The sequence below is a fragment of the Ambystoma mexicanum genome, chromosome 5p (genome assembly GCF_040938575.1).
Source record: "Ambystoma mexicanum isolate Mex_15411 chromosome 5p, UKY_AmexF1_1, whole genome shotgun sequence".
In the NCBI taxonomy this organism is placed as follows: Eukaryota; Metazoa; Chordata; class Amphibia; order Caudata; family Ambystomatidae; genus Ambystoma; species Ambystoma mexicanum.
Window position 1 is genome coordinate 1,028,412,095 of NC_090930.1, and position 24,224 is coordinate 1,028,436,318.

Below are 24,224 nucleotides of genomic sequence, written 5' to 3' on the forward strand. Positions count from 1 at the left end.
TATTGAGGGAGAGACATCCAGGTCCAAATATAGAAGACATGATCATTCGTTTGAATATGGCCAAGAGATTCAGCAAGCTGGATCTAAATCAGGGATACCACCAGTTGGTGATTGACCAAGCATCGCGACCAATAACCACTTTCAGCACTCATAAAGGGTTATATAGATACAAAAGACTGAGTTTCGGGATCTCTTCAGCTGCTGAAATTTTCCAAGAATCCATCAGGAAAGTAATAGCGCCAGTACGTAATGCATTCAACTACAGTGATGACATTCTTGTGTATGGAAATGATCAAGCTCAACATGATAAGGCATTGAGACAAGTGTGTGAGTTGCTACAGCAAAGTGGATTGACCTTGAAGACACAGAAATGTGAGATAAACAAACAAAGCCTGAAATTCTTTGGGCACATATTCTCGGAGGATTGTATGAGAGTGGATCCAGAGAAAGTGAGAATGATATTGGGACTACAAGCCCAGAGAGATGTGACTGAACTAAGATCTTTCCTTGGTATGGCAGGGTATTGTGCAAGATACATGCCAGAGTATGCCACGCTGACGGAACCTTTAAGGAATCTATTAAAGAAGGAAGTAGAATATGCATGGACTGAAAAATGTGAAGACAATTTTAGAAGGATAAAGGATGAATTAGCAAATGACAGACAGCTGGCATATTTCAACCAGGAGTGGGACACTGAGGTGATTGCTGATGCCAGCCCAGTGGGACTGGGTGCAATTCTGGCACAAACCGATCCCAATGAGAAGTTGGAGAACAAGAAAATGAAAATCATTGCTTATGCAAGCAGGGCCTTAAGTGACATTGAGCGGGCTTACTCACAGGCGGAAAGGGAGAGTCTTGCCGCTGTATGGGCGTGCGGGAAATTCAATCATTTTATAATAGGAAAACCCTTCGTATTGGTGACGGACCATCAGGCATTGATTTCAATATTCGGAAATCCTAGGATCAAAATGCCCCCGAAAATCGAGCACTGGGACATGAGACTGAAAGAATATAACTACAAGATTATACACCGACCAGGGAAGGATGCGAATCCAGCTGATTATTTATCAAGGCATCCGGCAGGCAAGGCGGAGGCCGCGATGGAGAATGAGGCGGAAGAGTACATTTCGTACATATCATTGAATGCATTGCCTGTGGCAATAACTAAAGAGATGTTTGTGGACAGAAGCCGAGCTGATCCAATGATCAAGGTAGCAGTTAAACTCACTGAGACTGGAAGGTGGCAGTGCGCAGATCAGGAAAAGGACCTGGAGGAAGGTGACATGAAAGATTTAAAGTTGGTGAGGATAAGGAACAAGTTACTTACCTGTAACTGTTGTTCTCCAGCATGGGTCTGGCATGGATTCACATGCTCATGAATATTCCCCGTCGTCAGGCTGGGAATCCTCGGTAAAGAAAAAACCAGTATCAGTTTCGTTTCTGATCTGTCTTTCGTAGTAACAACCAATCACTGGTCTCTGCGTCATACTGACCACAGCCAATGACTGCCCTCTACCTAAGCACCGCCTCTGGCAGCCATCTTCAGATTTGGAAGCACGTGAAGTGGCAGTATGACCAAGTGAAGAGCCGCAGAGGGGTAGGCGGGAGGGTTCGCATGTGAATCCATGCCAGACCCATGCTGGAGAACAACAGTTACAGGTAAGTAACTTGTTCCTTCTCCAGCATGGGGTCTGGCATGGATTCACATGCTCATGAATAAAGAATACATAGCAGTACACACATGCACAACCACGGGAGGTGGGAAAGGCTCAACATTAAGCATTACATCAAACTCAACATTAAGCATCTTACCTCCTCACCAGGCTCACCTCAGGCGAACAGGTTGCGCAGCACTGCTTGGCCGACCCTGGACTCCTCCCTGGAATCCCGATCGACGCAGTAGAACTTCGTGAAGGTGTGCGTCGACCTCCACGTAGCAGCCCTGCATATGTCCAGCAGGGGCACACCAGAAAGGAACGCCGTGGTAGCTGCGATCGCTCTGGTGGAATGGGCTCTCGGACGGCCAGGCAGCGGTCGGTTTGCCAACCGATGACAGTACATGATACAGCCGGAGAGCCATCTGGAAATGGAAGCCTTCGAGAGAGCCTTCCCCTGATTGACAGGTCCAAAGTTCACAACTGGTTGACGAGCCGGATTAGCAGTGGCAAAGGAGGGAACGCGTAGAGGAACAGGCCCTCCCAGGGGAATGAGAAAGCATCGCCCATGCTCCTCGCCTGGGGAAACCTGCTGGCGAACCTCCGGCACTTGGAGTTCGTCGCCATCGCGAACAGGTCGATCTGGGGTGTGCCCCACCGTCGGAAGAGGCGATCCACTAGATCCTGCCGTAGTTCCCACTCGTGGCACGAGCGCAGCTCCCTGCTGAGTGAGTCGGCGATGGTGTTTTTTATCCCTGCCAGATGAAACGGCACCAGAAACATCCTTTGGGCGACGGCCCAATGCCACAGGTCCTGCGCCTCCTTGGACAGTGCTGGGGACCTGGTTCCGCCCTGTTTCCTGATGTAAAACATGGTGGTGGTGTTGTCGGTGAAGATCCTCACCACCTTGCCCTTGAGGGACGGAAGGAAGGACCTGAGGGCCCAGAACACTGCACGGAGCTCCAGGACGTTGATATGGAGGGACTTCTCCGTCGGGAGCCAAAGGCCTCTCGCGTGCAGATTTTCGGTGTGCGCTCCCCACCCTTCCAGGGAGGCATCCGTGGTCACTGTCTCCTGGTGGTCTGGGGTCTGGAAGTCCATGCCCGCCGTCGGATGCGCGCGGGTGCCCCACCACCGGACCGCTCGGCGGAAACTCTCGTCGAGTGTGATCCTCTCCTCGAAGTCGCCCGTCGTTTGGATCCAGCGCGCGTCCAGGAACTCCTGCAACGGGCGCATCCGGAGCCTGCACATGGGAATGAGGTAGATGCAAGAAGACATCATTCCGAGGAGGGACTTGATGGACCTCACCTTGGCCGCGTCGGAAACCAACATCCGCTGTACCTTGCCCAGGATGGACCTGGTCCTTTCCTCCGACTGGGAGGCCAGAAGGGACACTGTGTCGAGCTTCGCTCCCAGAAACAGTGCGTTTTGCGCGGGTACCAGGTGGGACTTGGCGTAGTTCACGGAGAATCCCAGGTCCGTGAGAAGTTGGACGGTCCTTGCCGTGTGCTCCACGGCGAGCTCCCTCGTCTTGGCTCGGATGAGCCAGTCGTCCAGGTAGGGGTAGACGTGGATCCCCTCGCGGCGCAGCTGCGCCGCCACCGGTGCAAGGCACTTGGTGAATACCCTGGGTGCCGACCGAAGTCCGAAGGGGAGGGCTTTGAACTGGTAGTGACGCCCTTGGACCACAAACCTGAGGAATTTTCGGTGCCCCTTTAGGATGGGAATATGGAAGTAGGCATCCTCCAAATCCAATGACGACAGGAAGTCTCCTTCCTCCAGCTGACCCAGGACGTGCTGGAGGGTGACCATCCGGAACTTCTGCGCCTTGATGAACTTGTTCAGACGTCGCAGGTCTAGGATGGGGCGCCATCCTCCCGTCTTCTTCTTCACGAGGAAGTATCTCGAGTAAACTCCGGAGCCCCGAAGCCTCTTTGGGACGAGTTCGATGGCGCCCTTCCTGAGCATCGCCTTTACCTCCAGGAGAAGCTGAGGGACGTGAAGCTCTTTCCTGGCCACGGGGGGGATGCGCGGGCACCTTCTTTGAAACTCGAGCGCGTGGCCCCGGGCTAAGGCGTCCAGCACCCAACGGTCGGTGGAGATGGACTCCCACACGCTGACGAAGCTCGCCAGCCGGCCTCCCACCGGGGTGCTTCGGTGGGGGCCCGACCCCACGGCCGGTTCAATCCTGTTTCGACGAGGCTTTGCCGCCTTGACCTCCTTGGCGACGACGGCGGGGTCCGCCAGACTTGCCTCGTCCTCTGTAGGCCTCCTGAGACGACGAGCGGGCCGCTTGACGGTAGGCGGAGAAACCGCCGCCGGAACCTTTGGAGGCGCCCTTGCCTCCGCTGCTCCGAAAGGGCGTCCGTCGTTGCTGCAGAACCCCAAGGGCCCGGGCCGTCTCAGTGTCCGCTTTTATGGCCTGAAGGGAATCGTCCACTGTTTTCCCAAACAGGTTGTTCCCATCGAACGGCATGTCCAGGACTCTGGTCTGTACGTCTTGACGGAAGTCCGTAGCCTTGAGCCATCCACGCCGCCTAAGGCACACGCCGTTGCCCAACTGGTGAAATCCAGTGTCGGCGATGTCCGTCGCAATAGTGATGGCGTGGTCCGACGCCACCTCACCTTCCTGTAGGATCTCCAGGGCATCCGCCCTCTTGTCGTCCGGTAGGAAGTCCAGCAGGGGAGCCAGTTTGTACCATAGCTCCCTGTCGTAGCGGGCCACGATAGCCAAGGCGTTGGCCGCTTTAATCGTCGTCGCTGCAGACGAGATGACCCTGCGTCCCATAGCGTCCAATTTCTTTCCCTCGCCGTCCGGTGGGGAAGTCGATGTGGAGGCCGCACCCCCCCCGCTTTCTTCCTGGCCGCCGCGGAGACGACGGAGTCCGGGGTAGGCTGCGCCCGGAGGCACAGGGGGGCCGCGTCCGGGACCCGGTACTTCTTCTCGTACCCGTCTCTTGTAGCTGGCGTCGTGGAAGGGTTCTTGAGGAGGGCGAGGCCCTCATCCCAAATGTCGTCCAGTTTAGGCACCGCGAGGACCGTCTTCCTCTTGGCCTCGCGCCGTTGATAAAGGAATCCTTCCTTTTTCTTCTCCTCAGGGCAGAGTTGGAAAAGCTCGGCTGCCCTGGCGATCATGGAGTGGAACGATCCAATCTCGTCGGGCGGAGAAGCCCTGGTGGAAGGTGACGACGGTAGATCCTCGTCGTATACCTCGTCGTCCGTACCCGTCGCTGCCGTGTCAGTCCCCGTATCATCCCCTCGGGTGGACGGGGAGGAGGGCTGGACGGGGCGCGACGGCTGAAAAGGAGGTGGAGGGTGAATCCTTCTTTTCTTGGGCGGGGGAACACCAGAAGGTCCCGGTTCGGGATCCCCCGACGGGAGAGGTTCCTCCGTCGGCAACGGTAGTCTCGTCCTTATCTCTGAGCATAAGGACTGTATAGCCAACAAAATGGCCGCCGAGTTGTCTTGCGGCGCTGGCCGAGGGGAATCCGACGGGCGATCAGGGGCCCCGTCGGCACCCTCGACGATGTCGTCGTCACCTGCGTCGGGATCCATCCCGACGGGCCGGTCTTCTTCCACGCCAAGGCCGTGGCTTAAGACCTCGATCAGCTCTTCCTCCGAGGTTGAAGCCGAATCTACGACGACGCCCTGCCCCCCCTTTTTCTTCCCCGCCGGGGATTTCACGGGGGTCCTATCGATGGGCACAAAAGAGGACTCCCTCCGAGGTGGCAGGGAGACTGAGCCCCGAGGTCGCCACCACTGGTGTAGCCTCCACAGGCTGACCCAGGGCCGCCGCGACAGTATCGATAGAGGGCTTGGCCGGATGGATTAAGGCCTTCACCACCTTAGGTGCACTCACCGCCTTATCCTTGAGGGGGGGGACACTGCCTCGCTCCCCCTCCGATGGGGCCTTCGAGCTCGACCGGGGCCTCTCCAGGAGCTTCGCCGGGTGCTCGCCCTTCCTCTTACCCGACCCAGAGCGTTGGCTTGTGGCTGAAGGTGCCGGGGAGGATGCGCCCTGCCTGGCGCCCGTAGAGCCCGACCGTTCGGCGCTCCCGGTGCCAGCGGACTCGCGGTGCTTGGCCTTGTGTTGTACCCCCGTCGCCGGGGCGTCCTCAAAGGTCTTAGAAGACCGCTCGGATTTCTTCCTCTTCTTCTCGCCTGACGGGCTCTTCCCTTCCAGCCCTTCATGGTCCGCTCCGACATATTGCCGCAAAACGCACAGTCCTTCTCCACGTGCGTCTTGTCCTCATGTAAGCAGTAGAGACAAAAGGAGTGTTCGTCCTCCTTAAAGACGTTCTGCAGCTGGCATCCAGGGCAGATCCTGAACAGCTTTCCGGGCGTCGAGCTTCCCTTCTCCTGGGCCATGTCCGGGCCTGAGAAGCTTCTGGAGTCCTCCAAAAGCGTAGCTTGACGAAATCTTCACCCTTGAGGGGCGCAGACGAATCCGACACGGGTCCCCGTTGATCGGATGGAGAGTCGGTGGAGCTTGAGGCTCTTTTGACCGAAAAAACGAAGTTTTTGAGAAAAAACGTGAAAAAATAGCACTAACGCTCGAGAGCAATAGCACGAGGATCCCAACACATGAACGTGCGGTAAAAATCTGAAGATGGCTGCCAGAGGCGGTGCTTAGGTAGAGGGCAGTCATTGGCTGTGGTCAGTATGACGCAGAGACCAGTGATTGGTTGTTACTACGAAAGACAGATCAGAAACGAAACTGATACTGGTTTTTTCTTTACCGAGGATTCCCAGCCTGACGACGGGGAATATTCATGAGCATGTGAATCCATGCCAGACCCCATGCTGGAGAAGCCGTGAATTGTCTACAACCAAAGATGGGATGCTTCTCAGAGGTAGTAGACTTGTAACCCCTAAGAGTTTGAGAAAGACTTTAGTGATGCTGGCTCACGAAGGGCATAGGGGCATAGTGAATACCAAGAACATTTTGAGAAATCAAGTTTGGTTTCCCTGCATGGACATGATTGTGGAGGACGTGATACAAAATTGTTTTGCATGCCAAGTAACCTCTCCTATGACTCAAACCACGCCTCTGAAGATAGTACCACTGCCTACTGGACCTTGGACAAGAGTGGGATTGGATTTCTTTGGTCCGTTAGAAGAAGGTGGATATCTCCTGGTGGCTATGGATGAATACTCAAGGTTCCCGTTAGTAAAACAAGTTCAATCCACTGCATTTCATCATGTAGTGGTAGTATTGGATGAATTGTTTAGCGAATGGGGAATTCCTCAAATCATAAAAACAGACAATGGAGCGCCTTTTCAGGGACATGAATTTAGCAAGTTTGCTGCTCATATGGGATTTCGTCATCAAAAGATTACCCCGTTATGGCCGCAGGCAAATGGAATGGTGGAAAGATTTATGAGTAATTTGAAGATGGCTGTCGTGGACAATGTACCATTTCCTCAAGTGGTTTCAAAGATGCTAAAGAATTACAGAAATACTCCCCACGAGATGACAGGGCCCTCTCCAGCGGAATTGATGATCCGGTACAAGCCTCGAATCTGACTTCCTCGGCTGGAGGATTACACAGCTGAGGAGGATGAGGAGATCAGAGAAAGGGACCTGATGAAATGGTTGAAGACTAAAGAATGGGTGGATCGAAAGAGAAAAGCTGCTGGGATGGAACTACAGGAAGGAGATGTGGTGGTTGTGAAGCAGAAGCAGCGAAAGAAGACAGTCTCTAAGTATAGACCGACATGTTTGAAAGTTGCGAAAGTAAAGGGATCGTTGGTCACTGCGACTAGTGATGAGGGTGACATCACAAGAAATGTATCCTTTTTCAAAAAAATTGTGCTTCCAGGGCAGGGGAGTGGGAAAGTTGGGGAAAGTAAATCACAAAGTGGTGACCTTGACATTGATTTAACTTGGTTATATGTGAATGATGAGGGACCAGTGGATGGAGGGGAGGAAGTGGTTTCGAAGGAGATACATGTAGGAGATAAAGGGGGTGGAAATGTTTTTGGAGGGATAGATGGTGAAGTGAGAAACTTGGATGTCTGTGAGGATCCGAGGAACATGGACATTAGAGATGAACTTCATGGTGGACAGGGGGCGTGGCTAACTAGCCATAGAATAGGACGTGCTCCGGGATGAGCTCCTGATGATCCGACTACATTTGATCGACTTACGCTGTTGAAAATGGCACGCATGCCTTGAAAACACAGGATTGTGTTTTGGAACACATGGGCTGCAGGAGTCCCGAAGGAGGAGTGCGTGGACTCGGTGGATTGAGAGTTAAATGAATCTTTCTGTTGCTGCCGGGTAGATACTTTGTCGCCAAAATGGCGGCGAACAAAGGGACTGCCGAAGCGAACTGAAACTGAAACTAGCCCGCCTCATTGTTGCGAGTGTTTGCGGGCGGCGGCCTGAGCCTACAGATGGAGTGTCTAATCTCAGTTTATTCCCTGCTCTTGTGTAGCTCATGAACATATCTAGCGCTGACATCGTTGTAACGAGTGACCCCGATTCGGCTGGGAGGCACACACGTCGTGGCCTGACCTCGCTGTGCGCCAGCTTTGATGGACTGCGCCGATCAAGGATGAAGGTCGTTTGAGTGGAGCCCAGGCGAGCATCTGCAAGGAAGATCGACACAGCCGGGGCGCTGCCTGCGAGAAACAAACGCGGCGCCGGCCGGTGTGAGGGACGGCCGCGCTCGCGCATGAAGACAACTGTATACAAACAGGACTGAAGCTGCACGGACACACAGCAGTGCGGTGGTGACGGTTGGCGAAGTGCGCACTGCGGATTGCGGAGCTTGGGCCCTGTTGCTAATATCATGTAGTAACTGCTGCAGAGGGAGGCTGTATAAGCGTGCACATGCCAGACTTTGCGGATTACCCAAAGAGGCGACCAACAGAAGTACAGCAGTGGCTGCAGAATGGGCTGTGGAGACGTGACGTGGATAAGGAACACACTTCTTTGACGGGGCCTGTGACATATATAAGGCCAGTGTGGGACACGTGGGCGCACTGCTAGCCGAATCGAATAGGGGCACTGAATAAGGCCAGGTCCTGATTGCGGCAGGTGGGCATCATCCTTCACGGAAAACTTTGGCCCGCATGTCACGTGGGTTCAGGTAAATTAAACGGGGGAGCCTAGGTCGCTGTCACAGCATACGTGGGAGGCCGCAACCCATTTGACTGGCATTTAAAAAAGGCGCATTCCTACCAACTGGCAAAACCTTGGAAGTTGATAATAACATTGGCCGGCACTGCACACGAACGGAGGGTGACAACATGTCTGTGAAACCTGCTAAATCCAAGACCAAACAACCTACTATGGAAGTCTTCGCAAAGACGCAAAGGACCCCTACTATGGTTGCGCAGGGCAAGGATGTGGCTAGTGCAGAGGAAGCCCCGGAGGGAGATAAACAGCAGATCCTGGAGGCGATAACGGAGATGAGCACGAAATGGGGCCTGGCAATGGCAGACTTACGGATTGCCCTAGAAACTAAAATTGACGCGGTGGGGACGGAACTCACTCTGTTGAGACAAGATGTTAGAGCGCTTGCTGACAGGACCAGTGGCTTGGAAAGTGCAGTAAAAACCAATACAGAGGTTAGCAGTGGTAATGTCAAAGAAATCCACGTGCTGAAGCAGCAGGTTGCCAACTTGGAAAATAGGGTCGAAGAAGCGGAAGGGAGGGCGAGAAGGAATAATACACGCGTGGTCGGCTTGCTGGAGGGAGAAGAAGGCCAGGACCCTACGAACTACGTTGAGAACATGATCATTCAAGGGATAGGAGCTGACAAATTATCACAGGGGTTCACGGTGGAACGGGTGCATCGCGCATTGATGAGGAAACCACGACCTGGGGCCGAGACCGATCATTGCTAGGATTTTGAATTATAGGGAAAGGGAAAAGATCCTAGAATTTTTTCGCAAAGGCGGAACAATCGAGAGGGCATCTACTAACGTCACGGCATACCCGGATTATACAATGCTGGTACAGAGGCAGAGATATAACTACGTGGCTGTCAAAAGGAGGCTACGCGACGCAAGCATCAAGTACATGCTCCTGTACCCGGCAAAACTCAAAGTGTTGCACAGGAACAGGGCTCTCTTCTTCGAAACCCCGGAAGATGTGACGACATGGTTGGATTTGCAGGCTTGCCCTGAAAAAGAGGCGTACCGTGACCGGCGAGGCGGCGATTCCTGAAGGACTTGAGTCATTTACACAGGGGGGTAAGTGGGTGGGTAATTTGGTTTGCATTGGGAAATGAGACTGGTTAAACATTGATTAACATGCAGGCATTGGCTCGTACTGGACTAGACTATAGTGTAAATGTATTTACTTTTGTCTAAGCATTAGCACAAAGCGTAACGTTTGGTGGAACAGGAGTAACGGAACTGGAGCAATCCTCCCCCAAACAGTGTTAGTTAAGTGGCCACTAGGGCCGCTTTACCCTACTGGGCCCTGGACGTAGGTGTGTGTTAGTCGGGGCTGGATGTGGGAGCGCCTGAGATCCAGGAATGGAGCTGGGCAAAAGTTGAGGGGGGTGTTGTTGGTCGTTGGGGAGGGACGGGTGGCGGGAGGGGAGGGAGGAGGGGAGCTTAGCGTGTACGTAGTTCTGGGGAGAGGGGAGTTTGGTGTGTTTTTTGTTAAAGGGAGTTGGAATTTGGGAACGAGCCTATGTAGAGGAGTAGAGACCTCAGAGTCGGACGACGCCTGTGGGAGGCAGAATGGCACTTGGAGAAGCCATGGGGGACCTTAGAATTATAACATGGAATGTAAGGGGGCTAAACAGTTACTTGAAAAGAAATAAGGTTATGCTCTACCTGCGTAGACAAAAAGTAGACATTGCATTGCTACAGGAAACTCACCTGACACGTGAGAAAGCGGACACGATTGCTAGGAAGTGGAAGGGAGTGATGGTGAGCTCATCCTAGTGGGCCTATGCTAGGGGTGTGCTTATTTGTGTGGCGCCGCATGTCCCATTCCAACGGTTACAAGAGGTAGTGGAAGCAGGCGGGAGGATGGTCATTCTGAGAGGGCTGGTGGAAAATAGGGAAATAAGCATAGTGAATATATATGCCCCGAACCAGAACACAGCGGCATACATCAGGACGCCGTGTACTAACGTGAGCAAGTGTGTGGGGAGTGCTATGATTTTGGGGGGGGGCCTCAACTGCGTACTTGACCCAAGGGTAGATAGGTCGGATGGGAAAATGGATAGACCTGCTCCTGCGGCCAAAGCACTGCAGACATTGTTGAATGATTTTGGGCTAGTGGACGCATGGAGAGCGTGCCACCCCCTAGAGAGGCAATATTCTCATTACTCTGCCCCGCAGCAGCTGCACACGCGACTAGATTATTTCTTTACTACGTCTGAAGTGTCAGCAGAGTTGGTACAAATAGAATATAAAGCAAGGGTTCTTTCGGACCACTCGCCCCTGATTCTCTCTTGGTGATATAGCCCTCTGAGAGCGAGGATTCTGACATGGCGCCTGCGAGCGGAGGCATTGAAGGCCCCCCCTTCAGAGAAGACATGAGGGAGGAGATTGTGAATTTCTTTGAGGAGAATACGGGTAGCGTAGACTCCGCGGGTACATTGTGAGAGGCCGTTAAAGTGGTGATGAGGGGGGTAGCTATCGCAAAATCCAAAGGGCTACAAAGTGGCGTTTTGGCTGATTTACGGGAGATGGAAGAGAGACTAGAGGAGGCTTTAAGGGGTGAAGACGACACTAAAGAGAAGTTAGAGTTGATACTTATGCTGCAGCAGAAATGTGCGGAGCACTGGGACAGATTGTGTAACTTGAATTATAGGAAATATGTAGAGAGGCAGCACGCAGGAGGGGATAAACCAGGTCGACTCTTAGCATGGTTATATAAGAGTGAAAATCCCAGAGTTACGATTAGGACCATTACAAGGGAGGACGGAAGTGTAGCGGATACCCAAGAGGAAGTTAACCAAGAATTTGTGGACTATTATAAGACATTATATGCAGACCATGGGGGTAACTGCCGAGATACGATAATGGGAACTTTGGAGGATATTGGGTTGCCTAAGATAAGCGAGGAGGAGAGAGAAGAGCTAGACGCACCGATCACCCTGGAGGAACTGGGGGAGGTAGTGAGACAGTTACCTACTAGCAAGATGCCAGGGACGGATGGACTCCCGAGCAAATTCTATAAAGTATATGCGGAAGAGATTCTCCCCCCGCTGTTGGAAATGTTGAATGAACCATTTGAGACAGGAAGTCTGCCAGATTCATTGAGAGAAGCGACCATAATACCGCTACCCAAACCCAATAAGCCTGGGCACAGCTGTAGCTCGTACCTCCCCTTGTCGATGCTTAATCAAGATAGCAAAATACTGACGGCTGTGTTGGCAAATAGATTGAAAAAGGTAATTGGTAGATTAATACACCCTGATCAGACGGGATATGTCCCAAGCAGGAACATCTCGAATAATCACAGGCGACTCCAGCAAATTATTGAAGATAGCAACGAACACACTGGGGAAATGGCGATAGTGTCCTTAGATGCAATAAAGGCCTTTGATTCGGTTAAGTGGCCATGGTTGATAGCGACCCTAGAAGGGTATGGGTTGGGGCCAGGATATGTACGATGGGCGCAGATATAGTATCGGGAGCCGCTGGCCAGGGTTAAGACAGGGTCGGTGATATCGGAAAGGTGGCAGCTCGGCCAGGGTACCAGACAGGGTTGTCCGTGGTCACCAATGCTCTATATACTGGCCCTGGAACCTCTAGCGCTATACCTAAGACAACAGTATGATACAATAGGCATTGAGGTAAAAGGGGAAAAATATTTGATTTCTCTATATGCAGATGATATGTTGCTGTACTTGAGGTACCCGGAAGAAAATCTCCAATATATCTTGGAGGTAATGGATAGATATGCGGGTCTTTCTGGAATAGCGGTGAACCCCCAGAAATCAAGCATGTTCCCGCTGGGCAGGTATGCGGGAATTCCGGTGGAGAGGTCACCTGTATTACCGGTGCCATGGGCGGTTGATACGTTCCGATACTTAGGGATAGACATTTATCACATCGTGGAAGAAGAGCATAGGCATAACACTGAGGTGGCTTTGAAAAAAATTGAAAATCGCATGCGGATTTGGGTGAGGTTGTCCTTAGCTATGATGGGGAGGGGAGCGATGCTCAAGATGGTGGTCTTGCCTAGGCTCCTGCACTACTTTGCGAACATCCCATATCTGATACCTAAGAAGTTCTTCATCAAACTGAACAGTATGAGTAGGGATTTCTTGTGGCATGGCACACGGAACAGAGTGGCATTATGGAAGTTACAGAACTTCCATGAAAGAGGGGGGATAAAATTGCCCAACTACGAGGTGTATTATGTGGCAAGCCAACTGCAGTATGTGGCTAAATGGCTTTCTGATTACGAAACCTCTGAATCCAGGTTGTTTGGGCAGGATTGCACACCCTTTTACTTGAAAGAAATGATGTGGGTACCCAGAGCAGAACTGAAAGGGCGTCCCATGATGATGCTGCTGGGGTGGAAGATGTGGCGCAGAGCGTGCACGATGTTGGAAAATACAACCCCATGCTCTCCGCAGATACCATTGGTTACATTGACGGGGGCGGATGCACAGTTAAGGAAGATAATCAGGAAGCACTGGGAGCCGGTGGGGCTTGCAACCATGGGAGATATTTGGCAGGAGGGCTCAATCGTTGCCTTTGAGGAGTTGCGGGATGTATCTGGGTTGCATTCGGGTCAGTATATTGCATACTATAGAATGGTGAAAAGAGTTAAGGAAATGTGGCCTGAAACCGTGCTAGAGGGAGAGCCAGATGTCATATTGGATATGATTTACAACATTGCGGAAGGAGGGGACGAGATATCTAGATTATATGAGATGCTGATGCACAGAGTGGGGAAAGAGGTCACCCAACTGAGACTGGATTGGGAAACGGAAGTGGGGACCCCGATGGAAGACGGGATGTGGGAACGGGTACAAGGGTATCATAAGAAGGTGTCTAGAAATGCTAGGTTGAAACAGATACAACTATATATCACGCATAGAAGAAGGAGGTCCAGATTGTAGTGGACACGGTGTGGGGCCTGTTTATTGGGGGTGTTCCCAAGACCTAGGAAGCTAGAACATGTGAGCAAACTGAAAGACTTAGCATATGTGTTGGCAAAGAGGAGAATAGCCATGGGATGGAAGACATGCCATAGACCACGGGTGGAGGTGTGGTGGAAGGACTTGCAGAAATTGGGCGGAGGCGGAAACTATGGTATAACAGGAGGCAAGCAGTGTTGGGGGATCGGAGGGAACAGAGTCCCTGATGGCTTGGAAATCACTAATAGCGGAACTGTTTGGGTCAATTCTGGACCCAGGTGAATCCACGGAGTAGGAGCGTCTGCCACAGGATGCAGATATGGAATGTAAAGATGGTTAGGCTCGGAACGGGGGTCGGGGGGAGCAGTGCATTGATGTAAAATGTACAATGGTTCTGATGACATATGCTCTGCCTGTTTGGTTTGTATTGTTGGATTTAATAAAAACTTTAAAAAAAAAAAAAAAACTTCATGGTGGACGTATGACAAGCAGGTCTCAGCGAATTGTTCGCAAGCCAGCGAGACTTATTGAACAAATGTAAGGGTCCATGAATTTAGTAATCTGGTACTTGTAGTAAGCAGTTATCTGATAAGTAAGGGGGGGGTGTTGTGTAGTATCTTTATATGGTGATATAGTATTAATATATAGAATTTAGAATGTTGGAACGTTGAGAAGTAAACTCTAGAATGTTAAGCTAGAGGAGTTCAGTTAATGGTTTGGAATTAAAGTGTGAAGATGTCAAACACGGCTGACCTGTGATTTCCGATAAGAATCTAAAATATAACACTCGCTTCCTCAACCCGGTGGAGGGGAGAGGGCAAGCAGGCCCGGTACTGCCCTCAGTGGACCTCTCCAGCACCGAGGGCCGGGACGCCCTGTGTGTTCTTGAAGACGCTCTCTACCTTTACGCCACTATATACAATCCAGGGTCCTGTCCACCTGTCCCCAGGGCGGGTAGACAGTGACAAGACTTTTGCTAAAATCACCTCATCTACGCTCTCATTCCCCCTACAGGCGGGTCCGTACCAAGTCCCCCAGGATCCTGAGAGAGACAATACCTGCAGAAATAAAAAACAGTACTAATTTTAGGCACGTAAGCTCACCCTCCATACATTACAATGAAACTCCCACACTGGTATGTGGGGCTTTACCCCAGCAGTCCCCGTCAGCCCCACTTCGTAGTCCTGTAAAAGACCTGCGCCCCAGCCATCATGTGCCGCTCTCGTTTATCTGTCCATTACTAGGGCCGAAGATAGAAGAAACTCCAAGGACCTCCATGGGGTTACAGGTACCCAGATTGTTGTGCCACTGTTCCGGAGCAAAAGAAAGGCAACAAAGCCAGCCTAAGGCCTTGTTCATTAGCCCTATGCAACCTGGTGACGAGAAAAGACACTAAAAATACACAAAGATGGTGATAGCCATTGTGCCTAAAGGATCCATCCCACGCTCCTGAGGCTTTCAAGGAAATGAAAGAAACTGCACCATTAGTCCCACCCCACTAACCCATTGCCACCTAGGTGAAGAGAAATGGGAGAAACCTGACTCACTCCGATTACCTCACAGTGCCCAGTGTGAGGCCGCTCTGCCATCCCACTAGCCACTTCTATGTGTATTTGTATTTATTTATAGAGCACATTCGCCAAAGGCACTTTACAAAACATAGTTGGTACAATATTGAGCAATGATGAAATAGAATAACAGGATAGAAAGGGAAAAAAGACAAAAAGGAAACCACAAAGTAGAATTGCAATGATAGTCCAGAAACCAGTCAAGTTGTATGTCAAGCAACACAATGAATAGTTGCATGACATAATTCCAGCCACTCCCAACCAAAAACTAATATTGGGGGCAGCAAAGATTTAAGAATCCAGCCCAGGAATCCAGATGGCAAAATAGGAAAAAACCAGGAAACAATAAAAATTGTCAAGAGTCACACATGCATGACGCCAACCTGCCAGGCACCATACAGGACGTCGGCCTCAGGTTCACCTGCAGAGCACCTACAGGGCTTCCCCCGTTCCCCAACCACCCTTTGCGAGGTACAGAAGAAGGCCCGTAGAAGATAAAGCACAGAAGGCGCTCCAGCACATAGAGCCTGTGGGTTTGACCCATTCTGCCCCACTGCCGACCATCCAAACTGGGGACGCGGGGGATGGGGCTCTGGGGGGGTGTGGTCGGCAGAGAAAGGTTGTCCTGTAGTCTCGTGCTACTCCCGCTCTAGGGAGGGCACAGGATTTCCATTGCATTCAGCCGGAGGGACAATAAATAAAGTACTGCTGTCCAGGACCGTTTGAGATCCCTCAGCACTGGCTCTATGGGATCCACTATGCATCTGGGATCACCTAATACGGGTTTATTTGATATACAGAATGCATGTATAAAACTAAGAGTGCCCTCACCCAGAGTCCAGAACACAGCCTCTATTACGAAGAAGCTTAATCCCAAGCAGCACAAGCTCTTCTGGGTAGTGCCCGAACCAGCATGTCCTCGCCAGGAGCCCAGAAGACGATCAAGAGAAGACAGTAGTTGCAGCCCATTGGTCACCTAGCTGATGTTCCTCAGGGACGATTTCATCACAGAATCCTCGCCACCTACACCCTGTAGCGGCATCCAGCAGGCCCTGGCAGTACCAGATCCAGCGGCAAGTAGTTCAGAGGACACATAGGCCTGCTAATTCACTTTTTTCATCTTTGTGGGCCATCAATGTTTTATTGTAATACTGCAGCTGTCATGTAGCATAGACTTGTTTATTGAAAGGAGGAAACATTAATTTATCACAAGCACAAGGCCCTTGATTTAAAAAAATAAATGAAAAAGTTGCTCAGAATTTATATCCAAGGAGGGCATCTGCGAGTCTCTTCATTTTTCGAGGAAATAACACAAAATGTGAAGTAATTAAACATGTCTCCTATTGTGTTCAGTCTGTTTCTGAGGCTTTGCTGGTACTAAATTGTGTTCAAGTCGACATGCAGGCGGATACTTAAGTCTTTCAAATAATGTGAAGCATATTTTGTTCTGCATTTTACAATACCTTGTTTTACACTTTATTTGCTAACCTATACCTTGTTTTCGCTGTACAACACACGACAATTAAGATTTATTTGGGAAAACAATTGTGGGTAAATTGGGACACACAGGTTAGGCACTAAGGTTTATACATTCTTGTCAAATGAATGACCACTCCTTACAAATCTTTCAGCCACCCTGGTTGTTCCCCCCTGAGCAATCTGAACTTAGCCCCTTAGCCGTACAAATAAAGGGCACCCCTTGCGACTCCCACAATGGGACCTGCAGGGTAATCTAATAATCCTCACATTTTGCCAAGCTCTCCCCTTTATTCAATCAATGGTGGAAAGACATGCCGGTCCTTCCCGTCACCCACAGCTGGCCTCCACTGGCTACCTTATCTTACCTTACCTTATCTTAAGTAAATTTATAAAGGGCACTTTCACCTGAGGGCATCCTGGTGCTAAGCAAGGTACTTGCAACAGCTCAGTCCCTCTGTAGTAATTTAGACCAACAGAAATGTCTTCAGTCGCCGGCGGAGGGATAAATGGTCAGCAGTTGCCCGAAGACGAACAGGAAGAGAATTCTAGCACCTAGCTGCAGCAACGGAAAACGCACACCCGTCAACTCGTGCAAGCCGTACCCGTGGAAATGAAATGGTACACGACTCGAGGGAGCGGAGTGGATGGTTGGGGACATAGGGGCAAAACTTGCACTGTAGGTACTCAGCACCCTGGACATAGAAGGCCGGTGTACAATGCACATAGATTTGAACTGCACCCTCTGGGACTCCGAGAGCCAATGCAGCTACCGTAGCACGGGGGAAACAGGCATCCGATACAGAGCTAGGCATCCGATACAGAGTCCATACCATCATCCTGGCTGCCACATTATGCAGTACTTGGAGGCGGTAGATCAGATATAATGGCTGGGCTAATTACAGTAGTGTAATATGCTCAGCACCAGTGCAGCCACCACTGGTGCATGAAGGGGAGAAACCCCAGAACCCTACGCAGCACTCTCAGCTTGTAATGCCCGGACTGACACACAGAGGCCACCTGGGCCTCCAAGGAGAGGGAGGACGAGCTTGTATACCCCCCAAATCCTTCCCAGTGGAAAACGGTCTTGGCAGGGGCCAAGACAGGAGGGCCACAATGCAGACGACCAGAGAGAAGAGACAGAGGAGGGGCCAACTACCGTCATCTCGGTCTTGTCCACATTCAATGTCAGAAATACAAGCGATTAGAGCTAGGGGGTCCTCTTTTTTAGGGAGCTGTGTGGCTGAGGACCAGATACAGGCATATACAACAAGAAATGCCACTGAACAGCTACCCACCTACACACGCACAAGGTGTGTCTAGTTGCAAACAGTGCTACCAATCATATCGGTCGATGGATCAAGACAGGAACAATAGAGATAATCATTTTTTTTAATCAATAAGTATAAAAACACTCGGAACAATTTCTGTAGAAAAAAAGACAAGTACATTTTGTTACACAAGGTATCACATAAAACAACATTCTGTGAAAATCACTGATTGCGATGAATCAAAGCTACCACAATTCCCAAATTCTAACAATATTGTGAGGTTAGTAAGGGTGTGTGGTGGACATTTAGCTGTTTCGTATGTCTCTAATTCATATAACTTTTCCTTGGCTCTGTCGACACAGAGAAATGTGTTTCTGGGAACTAGCAACAATTTTTATGAAGCACTCTATAGCCCACTTAAACCGCTATTAGATGTGTGCTGAACCCGTCTTCAGGACGTTAAATGATGACACCAAGATTTTGATGTCAAGAAAGGTTCATTGGTTGACCCTTCGCATTATGGCAATCTAAAAACCAAAACAGAAAGAGCGTGTTGGTGACATTATTAAAAACCCGAAGTAGGGTATCATCTCTCTATATGTGTGCACAAGCAACTATTGACACTAACCTTCCAATTACTTCATTGGCGTGTGTGGAATCGAATTGGGTAGGCATGTAGACCAAATTCGAACGTTAAGGCTGTGGGTTCTCACAGTGGTTGAAACTGAAAAGCAAGTATGAGATGGACCTTGTAAACTCAATCTTGCGATTTTGCTTCTGCTTTTTGTTACTTTTTTGCACAGCTTGGTACAAGTTATATAATAGGTACACAGCAATCTGAAACTGATGTAAGGGCCCAATATAGACTACTGTCTGTTAGACATTCATTTACATTTTGTATTTTCAACCTGCTAGGGATGTTTTCATCGCGTGCTAAAATCGTAGATTTACCTTCAGCAAATGGAGATATTTCCTCCGATGACCCCGCTAGCCGCGGAATGCGCGTGTTGTGCCCAGGGTTAAAGAAGATTGCCGTAGATTCGATTTCTGGAAAAAATTGCTCTGAGTCAGTGACTCGAAGCATTGCGTTCAACTGAAAAGTTATTTTGTAACCGAAGCATTCGGACGCTTAACTACTTTGTACATCTTTGTTAGTTTGGTTGCCACACCGTCCGTTTTCGCAGGGGTTCCTGATTGAAACAACCGGATATAACTCTGCGGATGTGTTGTGGAACTAGACTGTGACTGAAGGGGCAATCAGAATGGGGCAAATTGTGCGCCATCTTGAAATCAAAAATGGCGACTGTACCTAAGAAAGGCCCGATTAAAGGCATGTTTTAAAGGCCTAATTCAACTAGATTTTTACAACTATTATGGTCTTTTCTGTTAAAGAGATCAGGACAATATGTATTGGGCCTGAACAGTGCTTAATGAATCATTTGTGCAAGACAAAGGATCATTTACACAAGAAAAGACTCCACTCTATCCCAATGTTGAGGCCGGCCTGTACAGTGTTAAGATTGTAAATCCATTTTTGGTCAAGTTGTCTTAGTTTTCGATCTCTGTCTCCCCCGCGGGAGTGGGCTGGCACAGTTTGAATTATGAACCACTCTATATCTTTGGCAGTATGTTTGGCTTTTACAACATTGTACCTATACAAAGTAGGTAAGCGTCCAAATGCTTCCGTTACAAAATAACTTTTAAGTTGAATGCAATGCTTCGAGTCACTGACTCAGAGCAGTTTTTTCCAGAAATTGAATCTACGGCAATCTCCTTTAACGCTGGGCACAACAGGCGCATTCCACGGCTAGCGAGGTCATCGGAGGAATTATCTCCATTTGCTGAAGGTAAATCTACAATTTTAGCACTTCATTTTACACGCGATGGAAACATCCCTAGCAGGTTGAAAATACAAAATGTAAATGAATGTCTAACAGACAACAGTCTATATTGGGCCCATACATCAGTTTCAGATTGCTGTGTACCTATTATATAACTTGTACCAAGCTGTGCAAAAAAGTAAGAAAAGCAGAAGCAAAATCGCAAGATTGAGTTTACAAGGTCCATCTCATACATAATGCGAAGGGTCAACCAATGAACCTTTCTTGACATCAAAATCTTGGTCTCATCATTTAACGTCCTGAAGACGGGTTCAGCACACATCTAATAGCGGTTTAAGTTGGCTATAGAGTGCTTCATAAAAATTGTTGCTAGTTCCCAGAAACACATTTCTCTGTGTCGACAGAGCCAAGGACAAGTTATATGAATTAGAGACATACGAAACAGCTAAATGTCCACCACACACCCTTACTAACCTCACAATATTGTTAGAATTTGGGAAATGTGGTAGCTTTGATTCATCGCAATCAGTGATTTTCACAGAATGTTGTTTTATGTGATACCTTGTGTAAACAAAATGTACTTTTGTCTTTTTTATACGGAAATTGTGCTGAGTGTTTTTATACTTATTGATTAAAAAATGTTTATCTCTATTGTTCCTGTCTTGATCCATCGACCAACATGATTGGTAGCACTGTTTGCAACTAGACACACCTTGTGCGTGTGTAGGTGGGTAGCTGTTCAGTGGCATTTCTTGTTGTATATGCCTGTATCTGGTCCTCAGCCACACAGCCCCCTAAAAAAGAGGACCCCCTAGCTCTAATTGCTTGTATGTCTATTTTTGGACAACCATTTTGGTTGGTAGAGCCTAAAATTAATTGAAAATGGAGAATGTAAACTTTGTATCATTCACCGATGAGGAATATAAAAGATTTTTTGACCTGCCGTTGATCCTAGATGCACCCACACCTGGTGCTACTGCTGCACCACCCCCCACCACCAACGATTTAGACCTGTTAACCCAAAAGAAAAAGAAGCTCATTCGAACTGAGTCTCACGGTCAACTCATGGTTGAATACCTCAAGGCGGGAGTTATTCCAGAAGGCCTTCAGGTCAAAAATATTCCTCGGGTCTTTTTAGATAACCCAAAGTTCATGGCAGGGTTCAGTGGGGTGGGCAACAAATGCTCCAGGGAGGACTGGGTAATTCTAGTCATTTCTACGGCAGAAGAGGAGGCAAAACAACAAAAGAAAGAACTTGCCATCCTAGAAAAAAAGATTTCAGATGCATCCATTATTCCTGAGACCAAGACACTGCTTGAAAAATTGAAAGAGGAAATGGTGAAATTCAAGACTTTCAGCATAGACAAAAAAAATTGGAAATCAAAAAAAGATATACAAAATTACAAAGAAGAGACCACCTACCCATACTTGGTGCCAGGGTTTTTCCAATCAATGAATGCCAACCAAGGCCCCTCACGAGGTCCCAATTGGCCAAAACCACATAAGAAATTTGTCTCATTTTTGAACTCATGCAACAGCAGTGACTCAGGCTCGGGAAATAATGTCCCCAACAACAGAGGAGGCAACTCCTCACGAGGCCAGTTTTTTCAAGGACAGGGCAAAAGAGGCAAAATGCGACAGCCAGGCAATCACGGGATGCGCACCCGCCAATGGCAACCACCTCCCCAAACTCGGTAACTCCAACATCAGGGATTCCAATTTTCAATTTGAGCCAACACACCTTGACCCCAATTGAAATCAGCCATTTAGGTAAAGGCTTGTCTTTCGTGCCAACTAATAATGCCAACTTGTTCCAAACTGAAATCGAGATGCGCAACTTCTTTTGCATTGTAAGATTAAAATATTTTTTCCGGGACAAGGATCCTATAGGTCAAGAATCAAAAAGTGCGACAGGTCTCGAGCCTCCTTCCGTTTTTACACCATTGACATCTATGGTTTCGCCTGAAATCGTTAGTTTCGAAAACAAAGTGCTTCGAGAGATGAAAATTCTTATTAAAACAAAAAACAGATGTATTAATAATCTCTCGAAGGAAGTAACCCTAGCTCTCACTGGTCTAGAAACGAATAACCTTTTTGTGATTAAACCTGCAGACAAGGGTGGTGGAGTGGTATTATGGGACACTCAAAAATACAAAGCTGAAGTCAATAAACAACTAGAAAATAGAAGGTTCTACAGACAGCTCACGGGCAATCCAACAAACACCATACGGGATGAAATCAGCAGTCTTCTGCTACATGCATCCAATGAAGGCTGGGATTGATGATGATGAAAAGGCGTTTCTTACAACATGTCACCCCACGATTCCAGCCCTATATTGTCTTCCAAAAATTCACAAAGATGCCCTCAATCCACCAGGGCGCCCTATTGTAGCTGCAATTAGCTCTTTGCTAGAACCTTTGTCTATTTACACAGACTCTTTCCTCAGACCTTTTGTATTAAAAATGAGGTCATATGTCCTAGACACCACCAGTATGATAAAAATTGTCAACAATCTTGTTATGGATCCGAGCGATATTTTGGTCACACTAGATGTTGAATCGCTGTATACTAGTATTCCCCAATTGCAATGCATCGAGATTATACACACATATCTCGAAAAAAGAGAAGATTTGTCAGTTCCATCTGACTTCATTTGTGAATGTATAAAAATAGCATTGGTCAACAACTTTTTCATGGTGGAAGACGCATTTTACCAACAGCTACACGGGACAAGCATGGGTGCGACCTTTGCTCCCGATCTAGCAAATTTATTTATGGACAATCTATAACATAGATCTGTGTACCATGAAAATAATCCCTTCAAGATGAAAATAAAAGCTTAGCACCGTTATATAGATGACGTGTTCTTACTGTGGCATGGCAGTGAAACAACCCTAACATAATTTCTTGTTTGGTTAAATTCACAAGATCCATGTATCAAATTCACTATGAATTTTGATCACCAAAAGATAGCCTTTTTTAGACCTAGAGATCTATAAGACATCTTCTGGTAATCTAAACACTACCCTATACAAGAAGCCAACAGACAAGAACACCTTGCTGTCATTTAAAAGTTTCCACCCGCTATCATTGCGAGAAAACCTTCCTTTTGGGCAATTCCTGCGTATCAGACGCAATTGTTCAACGAAGCAAGAGTTTGACAGCAACAGCCAAAATTTGTCTCACAGATTAAAAGAACGGGGATATCCTCCACACATCATCCAACGATCAATGAAAAGGGCACGAAACACTGATAGATCCCACTGTTTGGAAAAACAAAGGGTCCAGGCAGACAAGATCACATGTGTCTCCACTTATTCCCGATCAGCAACGACTTACGTCGTTGCATTTTGAAACATTGGCCTCTGATTCCAACTGAAGATTTTTACATCCAAAAACCACGTTTTGCATTCAAACGTATGCCCAATTTACACGATAAATTGGTGCACACATATAAAACCTCAAAGACACCCCCCCACCCCGCAGCAAACAACACTATGGCACTTGCCACCAGTCAGTGGCCATTTCAAATGTGGAAACTGCTCAGTTTGTGATTTGACTAAAAATCTCAAATCCGTCAATTTAAACGGTCAGACCTGGCACTTACGCAACTTCACGAATTGCAATACATCATGGGCAATTTATGCCATCACCTGCCCATGTGGGCTTATATATATCGGCAAGACGAAGAGACCTATTAAGCAGAGGATCTGCGAACATCGCTCATGCGTAAAAAATTCAGTGCCTGACAAACCACTAGTAGCCCACTTTGTAAAAGCCAAACATACTGCCAAAGATATAGAGTGGTTCATAATTCAAACTGTGCCAGCCCACCGCCGCAGGGGAGACAGAGATCGAAAACTAAGACAACTTGAGCAAAAATGGATTTACAATCTTAACACTGTACAGGCCGGCCTCAACATTGGGATAGAGTGTAGTCTTTTCTTGTGTAAATGATCCTTTGTCTTGCACAAATGATTCATTAAGCACTGTTCAGGCCCAATACATATTGTCCTGATCTCTTTAACCCTTTAAGTGCCATGGGTATTTCTCCCCAGTGCCAGAGCCTTTTTTGGTGGTTTTGGTATGTGGCCATTCAATGGTTTGTAACTTTTTTGTTACATGAGATATCTCTGCCAAATTTGGCTCCTTTTTTTCCCACATGTAGCCGGTCGTAACGTCACCCAGGAATCCCAGGTTGCTGTTGGGCGGTGAGAGAAAATAAGGAAAAAGTGCGAAAATTTTTGGGTTTTTTCAAAAAATGCCAATAAAATGATGTACAAAGAAGCCTGTGGTTTTTTCCTTGTAAGAGATAGGAACAAATGGTTTGCTGTGCTGAGT

The 24,224-nt window shown here is 48.6% G+C and overlaps 1 protein-coding gene across 1 annotated transcript in view; it reads right to left on the reverse strand.

The window, feature by feature from the left end:
* Window positions 1-24,224, reverse strand: part of RIPK1 (receptor interacting serine/threonine kinase 1) — an 840,028-nt gene that overhangs the window by 518,550 nt on the left and 297,254 nt on the right. The gene's annotated exons all lie outside the window — the stretch shown is intronic.